Source organism: Cannabis sativa, chromosome 1 (assembly GCF_029168945.1).
Source record: "Cannabis sativa cultivar Pink pepper isolate KNU-18-1 chromosome 1, ASM2916894v1, whole genome shotgun sequence".
Taxonomy (NCBI): Eukaryota; Viridiplantae; Streptophyta; class Magnoliopsida; order Rosales; family Cannabaceae; genus Cannabis; species Cannabis sativa.
In genome coordinates, this window is record NC_083601.1 from 51889118 (window position 1) to 51899932 (window position 10815).

Here is a 10815-nt window from a genome sequence, read left to right on the forward strand (position 1 = left end):
TATTTAATTCTTGATTCCAAAAGTGTTCTATCATCTTCATATGATGATCCCACTGCCTCTGTTGTCTTGTCACAACCAAAGAGGTTAATACCATTTAGTTTTCTTCGACATAATTCACGGTGCCTTGTCGTAGTGGGAGAGTTTCTAGGAACTCACCTTCTTATGACTTGGGAGACACTAGTGATTAAAATCCATTGTGAGTTTAAACAAGTAATGGATTGTCAAGATAAGAAACTAAGAAGAAAGCCAAAAGAACTATGGTTTAATCCATTCACATGGAGTAACCTAAAGTCTACTATTACAAGGACATAAAAAGGAAATTTTTGTTAATAAGTCTATTCAATAGACTTAACAAAACTTCCTGTTCCTAGTATTATAGTTTTGAGTTTATCTAAACCTATGGCTTGTGGTATACCTGGTAATTACTTACTCTAATGCAAGCAACTTACTTTAGTGAGATGCTGAAGCATTTTCTTTCTAATGGCAATCTATAGAAGCTTCACAACTTCTTAGACATAGATTTTATTTATCTAAGGAAAAGTCTCAACTATTCCAGAAAAGATAAAGCCATGAAAGAATTTCTTATATCAACAGTGAGAGGTCTTAGATATGCTTTTGTATGACTTAGACCAGACACCTGCTGTTGAGTGGGAGTAATGAGTAGGTATCAGATTAATCCAGGAGAAGAAAATTAGAAGACAATCAAGTAAATCTTAAGATTAAGAAGAGGAACTATATGTTAGTCTATAAGAGTGTGTTTAAAACTCTTAGACTACACCATATCAGATTTCGAAATTTGCCTTTGTGCTAGAAAATCTTTCTGATAAGATGGCGATTACTCTGGGGGTGGAATAGTGATTTTGGAGAAGTGTAAAAACCTATCTGTAGTCTCTAGGTCTACCAGAGAGGGACTGAATGTTAAAGTTGCAGGAAAGGTACTTATTCCGTCTAAGGAAAGTTCTATACATTTTTGGCACCATTCCAAATTGCCTAAACTACTAGTGTTAATTTCCTGATTAACCAAAAGTAGTTGCCAAAGGTATGTATAGAATCCAGTATCCCAAGAGAGTAGACATATAGAAGAGGAATTTCACATTATCAATGATTTTGTTATTAAAGGAAGAGTAATGGTAGAGAAAAGGTTGTGTTTAATTCAACCTTTCAGATCCTATTACGAGGAGTTTACTACTACTACACATGATTTGTATATCAAGGTGTTGAGATTATTTGAAACGCACTTTTTTTGTTTTATATTAGTGCAAGTGGGAGTTTGTTGGGTTTTATGCCCTAAATAAAACTCATTTCAATATAATCAGATTTACTTATTAATATAGATCAGAAATAACATTTAATGTTGCATGGTTCACATGATTTATTTCATGATTATATGTACATAATGTATAAATTCATCTGAAACCCTTTTCACATACTTGATCCTGTTTATTGTGCCGTCAACACATTGGAAAGTAAAGATGACTATGTGAATAAAGTTTCCTAGATTTATCAGACATAGGGTTTTACTGATATGATAATCTACAACAGAGTTTACTTGCATTTGGAGAAATGCTATGTTCTTTCCAGAGCATTGGTTAAAGTAAAGCTCAGGTTGGATGCATGGAGTATGCATCGGAAGGGACCGATATTGAACTTTGACTTAGATTTAATTAAACTTACCGTAAAATCTATTCAAGTCAATATCGCCTAGTTGATCCTAGATCAAATGATCTTAATCCTGTTATGATTAGGCTCAATCTTGAAAGGCTATTCGTGTTCCTTGAATTGTTAGTTAAGCCTACTTTTAGGTCAGGGTGATACGTACTTTTTGGGAACACAGTAGTGCAATTGAGTGGGAGCGCTAGCATAAACATGGAATCTATAGCTTCTATCTGGCGAATAGTAAGCAAAGGATGATCACCTTCGAGCTTGACCAAATGAAAATAAATGGTGGAGATCTCATTTCACATAAGCTGAAATATCATTTATACGGGGTCAAGTGTTTTAAGGATAAAATACATAGTAGGGTGTTACGGTAATCTAATCCCTTTACTGTGTAGATCATTCATATAGAGGATAATTGATCACATTAGGATTATAACAATGGATAACTAATGATGTGTCTATATGGTGGAACATATAGAGCATTCTATATACTGAGAGTGCAATTCTAAGTTCTATGCGTGGATTCAACGAAGAATTAATAAGTTAGTGAATTTTAGTGCTAAATTCTTGATCTACTTATTGGAAGCTCGGTTATATAGACCCATGGTGCCCCCACTAGTTGAGATAATATTGCTTGTAAGACTCATGTAATTGGTTTTGATTAATCAATTATAATTCTCAAATTAGACTATGTCTATTTGTGAATTTTTCACTAAGTAAGGGCGAAATTGTAAAGAAAGAGTTTATAGGGGCATATTTGTTAATTATGATACTTTGTATGGTTCAATTAATAAATATGATAAATGACAATATTATTTAATAATTATTTATAGTTATTAAATAGTTAGAATTGGCATTTAAATGGTTGAATTAGAAAATTGGCGTTTTTGAGAAAATCAGATGCAGAAAAGGTAAAACTGCAAAATTGCAAAAAGTGAGGCCCAAATCCACTAGTATAGGGCCAACCACTTTTGTAGGAAATTTAAACTGATATTTTCATTATTTTAATGCCAAATAATTCAAACCTAACCCTAGTGGAATGCTATAAATAGATAGTGAAGGCTTCAGGAAAATTACACTTAAATTTTCTATTTTTCCTTCAGAAAAAACTGAGCCTTCTCTCTCCCTATCTTTAGCTGCCACTTCTTCTTTCTTCTTCCTTTGAATTTCGAAATCCTTAGTGATTAGAGTAGTGCCCACACACATCAAGTGATACCTCAATCATAGTGAGGAAGATCGTGAAGAAAGACATTCAGCAAAAGGAGTTTCAGCATCAAAGATTCAGAGAAAGAGATCCAGGTTCAGATATTGATAATGCTCTGCTACAGAAAGGAATCAAGGGCTAGATATCTGAACGGAAGGAGTCATATTATTCCGCTGCACCCAATGTAAGGTTTCTTAAACTTTATATGTGTTTATTTCATCGTTTTAGAAAGTTCTTATTTAGAATGTTAATAAACATACTTGTGAGTAGATCTAAGATCCTGGTAAAATAATTTCCAACAACAAGTAGCTTAATTAACCTCAAATTATCATGCTTTAACTTCAGAAATAATCATCAAAATCCAGCAGCAAGAACAACTTAAAACTAAGCATGCAACCTACCATTTCTCTTCAAAAATTCAAGAAAACATAAAAGAAAGATGTAGAAAACATACCAACAATGTTGGGTTTTATGCCCTAAATAAAACTCATTTCAATATAATCAGATTTACTTATTAATATAGATCAGAAATAACATTTAATGTTGCATGGTTCACATGATTTATTTCATGATTATATGTACATAATGTATAAGTTCATCTGAAACCCTTTTCACATACTTGATCCTGTTTATTGTGCTGTCAACACATTGGAAAGTAAACATGACTATGTGAATAAAGTTTCCTAGATTTATCAGACATAGGGTTTTACTGATATGATAATCTACAACAGAGTTTACTTGCATTTGGAGAAGTGCTATGTTCTTTCCAGAGCATTGGTTAAAGTAAAGCTCAGGTTGGATGCATGGAGTATGCATCGGAAGGGACCGATATTGAACTTTGACTTAGATTTATTAAACTTACCGTAATATCTATTCAAGTCAATATCGCCTAGTTGATCCTAGATCAAATGATCTTAATCCTGATATGATTAGACTCAATCTCGAGAGGCTATTCGTGTTCTTTGATTTGTTAGTTAAGCCTACTTTTAGGTCAGGGTGATACGTACATTTTGGGAACACGGTAGTGCAATTGAGTGGGAGCGCTATCATAAACATGGAATCTATAGCTTCTATCTGGCGAATAGTAAGCAAAGGATGATCTCCTTCGAGCTTGACCAAACGAACATAAATGGTGGAGTACTCATTTCACATAAGCTGAAATATCATTTATACGGGGTCAAGTGTTTTAAGGATAAAATACATTGTAGGGTGTAACGGTAATCTAATCCCTTTACAGTGTAGATCATTCATATAGAGGATCATTGATCACATTAGGATTATAACAATGGATAACTAATGATGTGTCTATATTGTGGAACATATAGAGCATTCTATATACTGAGAGTGCAATTCTAAGTTCATGCGTGGGTTCAATGAAGAATTAATAAGTTAGTGAATTTTAGTGCTAAATTCTTGATCTACTTATTGGAAGCTCGGTTATATAGACCCATGGTCCCCGCACTAGTTGAGATAATATTGCTTGTAAGACTCATATAATTGGTTTTGATTAATCAATTATAATTCTCAAATTAGACTATGTCTATTTGTGAATTTTTCACTAAGTAAGGGCGAAATTGTAAAGAAAGAGTTTTAGGGGCATATTTGTTAATTATCATACTCTGTATGGTTCAATTAATAAATATGATAAATGACAATATTATTTAATAATTATTTATAGTTATTAAATAGTTAGAATTGGCATTTAAATGGTTGAATTAGAAAATTGGCGTTTTTGAGAAAATCAGATGCAGAAAAGGTAAAACTGCAAAATTGCAAAAAGTGAGGCCCAAATCCACTATGTAGGGCCGGCCACTTTTGTAGGGTTTTTCCCTATGATATTTTCATTATTTTAATGCCAAATAATTCAAACCTAACCCTAGTGGAATGCTATAAACAGATAGTGAAGGCTTCAGGAAAATTACAATTTTTTCGTTTTTCTTCGTTTTTTCATGCTTTTTCATGGAATTAACTTCCGATTTTTTGTGTAGTTCTGTATTTATACTATTATTATTCCTAATTCAATTCTAATTATCATTTTGAATTAATTTAATATTTTTTAAATTTAATTCAAGATATTAGTGTAATTTGAATTTGAAAATAGTTAGTATCTATCTTTTTTGCTTAATAATCTATCTTATTTTTTAAATTTGATTATATCTTATCTTATTTTTAAATTTAAGGTCAGATTTAAAATAAGATAACTATAATCATGTAATTTTAAAAAGGTGTAAGATATTTTGCTAACTTTTAAATTTTGTTATTTTATTTATTTAAATTACATTTAAAATCTGAAAAAGATATTCATTTATCTTTTTTTTAATTTTTATTTAATTTTTATTTATAAAATAACATTTAATTTTTAAAAGTAGTTAGCAAATTTTGAAATGATATTTAGGTTGGTTGAAACCTAATTTTTCAAAATTGTAGGTTTAATTTTCGAAATTTCTTTCATTTTATTTTAAATTTTCGAAAATAAATATTTTATTTATTTAATTAATTATTTCGAAATTAATTATTTAATTTAAAATTAAATAAATCCTACATCCAACTATCCAACTAACCTTGTTGAAGGAGTATGTGTTTTAGCTTGTTTGTAAGTTTTCAAAACCTATTATTACTTGATTGCAAGTAGCCATGGTTACTTTTTGCCAGATCTAATGATCTGATGGCTCCCTTGGTCAAGTAAATAATTTGTAACATGTATATTTACAATCTTCTTTCATCTGTGTATGACCTAGCAACATGATAGGACCCATCCAAAGTGTGCTTGTGTGAGCCTATGTGTTTAATTTTATTATAGATGCATATAGGTTGTTGTTGCTAAAATAAATCATCATAGTTCTTGATAGATTTAATTTAGGCCCATTTAGTTTGTGGGCCTATTCAATTAATAACAGTTGTTCTTATTAAGGTTAAATTCCTCTCTTTTGGGCCTTGTGTGAGAGTTAGGAGCCATAGTAGTGGGTACGACATAGTGACCCCAACACCCCCTCACATGAACCACCCCAATTGTGAAGGCCCATTTGCCTGATTTGAATGACTGTACTAGGTTAATTAAACTAGTTTAACCTAATAAAATTGATTAGCAACATAATTAATTTCATTTATTTTGAAATTAATTTAAGAAAATTATAGTTTAAAGAATTTTTTATTCTAAGCTAAACTATATGTATTTTCTTGTATTTAATTAAATATAGAATTATAACCATCTAGATTCTTTCTGAAGCTTAATTTAAATTTTTCATTAAATATTCCTAGTTAAGTTGATATTTAGTTATCTACAACTAACCGACTTAAATCTGAATATCTTTTGGATTTAAAATTTCAAAATTAAGTTGAGAAATTTTAGGCATTGGTTATTAAGATTCTTTAAGATATTTTTTAAGTTAATATCTTTTCGAATATTAACTTAGAATGGAATATTTTAGATATTTTTTTAGGTTAATATCTTTTCGAATATTAACTTAAAATGGAATATTTTTAAATTAAGTGGTTACAACTTAATTTTTGATATTTAATTAAATTTAAATTTGAAAATATTTAAGTTCTAGATTTTTTTTCTAATACAACTTAAATTAGATATTTTTTCAAATTTTTTGAAAAAGATACTTAGTCAAATAAGATATTTTCTAGATAGTTATTTCTAGACTACTTATTATTTCTAATATTAAATAGGAAAATATTATACATTGTGAAATTAATTATTTATATAATTAATTTTGGTACAATTTATTTTAAGTATATTTTTCCTAGTATTAAACTAGAGATTAATAATTAAGCCTTCTCTACACTTAATTATTTATTTCTTGAATTTAATACATTTAATTAATTTGAAAATTAAATATCTAAGTTGATTTTTATCATCATACTTAAATATTTCTTTTTCATGACATTTAATTAGATAGAAAATTATTTTTAGTTGAAATTTATTTTTTCAACTAAATTTAAATAATTTTCAAAGTATATTTTTCCTTTATTTTATTAATCAAATTTCGAAATTGTATTTCTTAAATGCTGGAATTTCGAATTTTATTTGAAAAATAGATTAAAGTTGTAAATTATTTATTTTAATTTTGGACCAACTTAAATCAGTGATTTTTTCATTAATTGATTAATTTAAAAATAAATGAATTAAAGTATATTATTAGAAATTTAATTAATTAGTCAAAGGAAAATCTAGATAGGTGATATTTTTGCTTGAAGTATTTTTCTAGTGTATTTAATTAAATAGAATATTAATATTTAAGTTGATTTTCATCATCATACTTAAATATTTGAAATTTTTCTTATATATATTTAATTAAATATGAAAATTATATTTTTTGTTGTAAATTAATTTTATTAATTAATTTTGGGCCAACATTAAATTAGAATAATTTTTCCAGGATTAATTTTTTATTTTAACATGCATTTTCGAAAATTATATCTTGAATACTTTAATTTTTCGAAATGCAATATATATTTATAGAAAATTAAATTTGAGTTGTAAATTAATTTAAATTAATTTTGTAACAACTTAAATTGAATATTTTTCTAAATATTTATTGGAAATTATTACTAAGATGGAAATAATTTATGTTATTTTCTTATCCATCTAAGTAAAATTTATAAATATTAAATTAAAATTTATAATTAGAATTTTTCATTCTAAATTGGAAATTTTAATTAAATAAATATATATTTAAAATAAATAGAATAAATAAAGAGAATCAAAGAAAATACAACTCTCTTTAAATAATGAGCTTTATTATTAAGATATTCGATCTCCATTGTGGGTTTTACACTGCGTTTGTTTTAGTGAGTAATCCTCCCTAATGGAGGAACGTTCATTAGCAATTTCGCACCGTTTAACCTCGCATGATAAGTAGTTTGTAAGTGTTTTGTATGGTATGGATCACGCTAATGGTGGCGACCATACTTGACTTGCAAATTATGAAACAATGGTGGAAGCTCATAAGATAGAATTGCCTTGACTCTCGCCTGAACGGGACAACGCTGAATTCCAATCTTGATCGAATAAAAGGTTGGTAGAATGTTTAACATTTTAGATGAGCTGACAACTCTATTCAATGGATGATGCTTTGACTCTCGCCTAAACGGGACACTGTATCAGTTTGTTGAAAAACCTTGGAAATTATTTAGGATTGTAAGTTTTAGTATTTTCACTTGTCATTCCTACTTGCTATATGTTTATAATTTCTGAATTGTGTATGAATTTATATTGAACCATGTTACTTTCTGTTATTAAGTTGTAGTTTAATTTCGAATCTTCATTGTTGGTCTAACATGTTTGTTTTTCTAATGAGATAAATCCCTAATGGATTTTCACCATTAGACATACATAATAGTGTAAGATCTCAAAAGATAAATATTGTATATGCAACATCTAGCTGTTCATCAATTGATGACACCTTAGACTAGTATTTTTACAATATGAAACAAGAAGATTACATAAATAAGATTACTTTGTCTTTCGCTAATCGAAGCATCGTTGGATTCTTATTTATAAACGAAATTATCCTAATTCCTCTTAGCTTATTCATTTCGAATTAGCTCAATAATATATCATTGGATGAATAGTCTATAAATCATTTCATGTCATTATGTTTTTTCTTAAGTAATTAAATGACGCATATGATTATAATCCCGAAATTCTATTCCCAATTGATATAAATCCTCAATCTTAAAAATCTCCTACTTGTATGGGCAAATCTGACTTAGAGTTTGTATTAGTAGTGGTGGTCCAAGATAGAATTACTCATCATATTTAGTATAAATTTAAGTCTTTGACTTTAATTTTAGATTCCAAATAGAAATTTTCTTATATTTCTAATTCCAGAATACAATACAGTTACACTTTCTCAAGTGTTTAATATCCATCTTCTATTAATGGATTAAAACTGTATGGAATATGAGTTAGGTATTCTGTGACCAGGATCCACTTGCAGTATTCTAAGAACTCGTTGATGTAACTAAACCTATGTCATCAAAAGACACTACCATTTTTTTTAATCTATGGCATTGGTATCTTGTTCATAGTGGATTTGACAGATCAATCTCTGCAAAGAGTTAATATGCCTATATCCACTGAAAGTGTAACGCCCTAAATAATTAGGCACGCTACCCAAAAATGCTTATGAAACCCTAATCCCCTAACCGGGATTACTAATTAAAATAGCGCAGAATTTAAACTTTTATATTAAACAGACTGAAAATAAACTTGTAATATGTTTAAACTTTTCAAACATAGTTGGGATCCCAAAAATATTTACAAAATTATTACAAGTTCTTTCTTACTAGCCGACCTATGCGGCAAAACAGAATACAAAAGTCAACCCTGTTAGACCCATAACCCGCTTGGTCTGAAGTGGCGTGAACATGTACATTCTTCGTCTGCTCCAGAAACTCATGGCTGTATAGCATATATGTAAATCATAACAAATATATTATGCTTATTCGCATATATGTCTGTATAGCACAGACCTGATCACTATATCCACATGCCCATTTATGTCTACGTGGCGTAGACCTATGTGTTGCGCTCACACATCTAATTAAATCTACGTGACGTAGACCCACGTGTTGCTCTCACACGTCTAATTACATTAAGGCCTTAGAAGTGGTTCATCTCGGTTATGTGTACCGAGTCCAACCTGATTATGCCTTGAACGCATAATCCTTAAATTTCATTTCATTTATCATGGCATAGCATTTATACACATATTCCACTAGAGTAATAACCCTAGGCTAACAGACCGTTCCTATTAGGGTAATAACCCTAATCCCGGTTACAATAACACACATGTATCATATTCACATAAGCGCCACTGCGCATACTCTACGTGCAAACTACTGTCTTACCTGTTGTCTAGCTATAGAAGGAGATTCTGAATCCCCGGGTGCTCCTGATCAGGTGCCGGTAATCCTAGTCACAGAAATCCGGGATAATTCACACTTAGGGTTAACCCCTGATTTTCAACTCATAAAAATTAAAGCATGGCATTTACAACTCAGATAATCATACAGAGCTCGGAACGAGCTTTCCAACGATATAAAGAACTCCCAAATTGGAGTTTAGAATCAAAAGTTACGAACTTTCGAAAATCAACTCGAAACTGCCCAAAAATACGAGGGCGGGTCGCGGCATGCTCAAACCATGCCGCGGCACCTGGGACAAAACCCAGGTTCCAGCTACAAGGGGCGGGCCGCGGCATGCTCAGAGCATGCCGCGGCATCTGGGTGCAGAACCCAGAAACCAGCAGCCCCTTCTTCGAATTTTCAGCTTCCAAACTCAATCTTTCACACCAATTTCTCAACCAAGCATACAAATTAACAATTGGGATAACTAGCAATAATAAGATGCTCAAATATCATGCTTTAGGTATCCAAAACCTTATAAAAACACCACAATTTCAGATTGAGAATCACAACAAAAATCATGCCTAAACTAAGCAAATCTCAAGCTCAAGAACATGAGCTTTCTCTTCAACTATTCAAACAGTTTTCCAGCCATTAACACATTACTTTACACATGAAATTACAACCTAAGAATACCATAAAATCTCAGCCCAAGCTCAACAACAATTCTAACAATAAATAGAAGCTTAATCCCATAAGGTTAGCATCCTTTTCATCACACATGCAAGAAGGAAATCCAAACTCAAACACATGCTTTTTACTCTACAATTCCAGCAAGAACTTAATTAAAACAAATCTAAAAACAAGATTAGGATCATAGAAACTACCTCACTTCCAAATCTAAAGCCAACACAAGCAATAATCCAAGTTTCAAGCTCAAAATCTCAAGCTTTTTCCCAATTCCAAGTTGCAAAAATTTGAGATAGTAAGAGAGGGAGAGGGTTCGGGTGAGAAAGAGGAAAACCCAGAAAATTAATCCCTTTTCCTCAAAAATCACTTTTAATCAAATATAATTCAAATATGGTCAAATGACC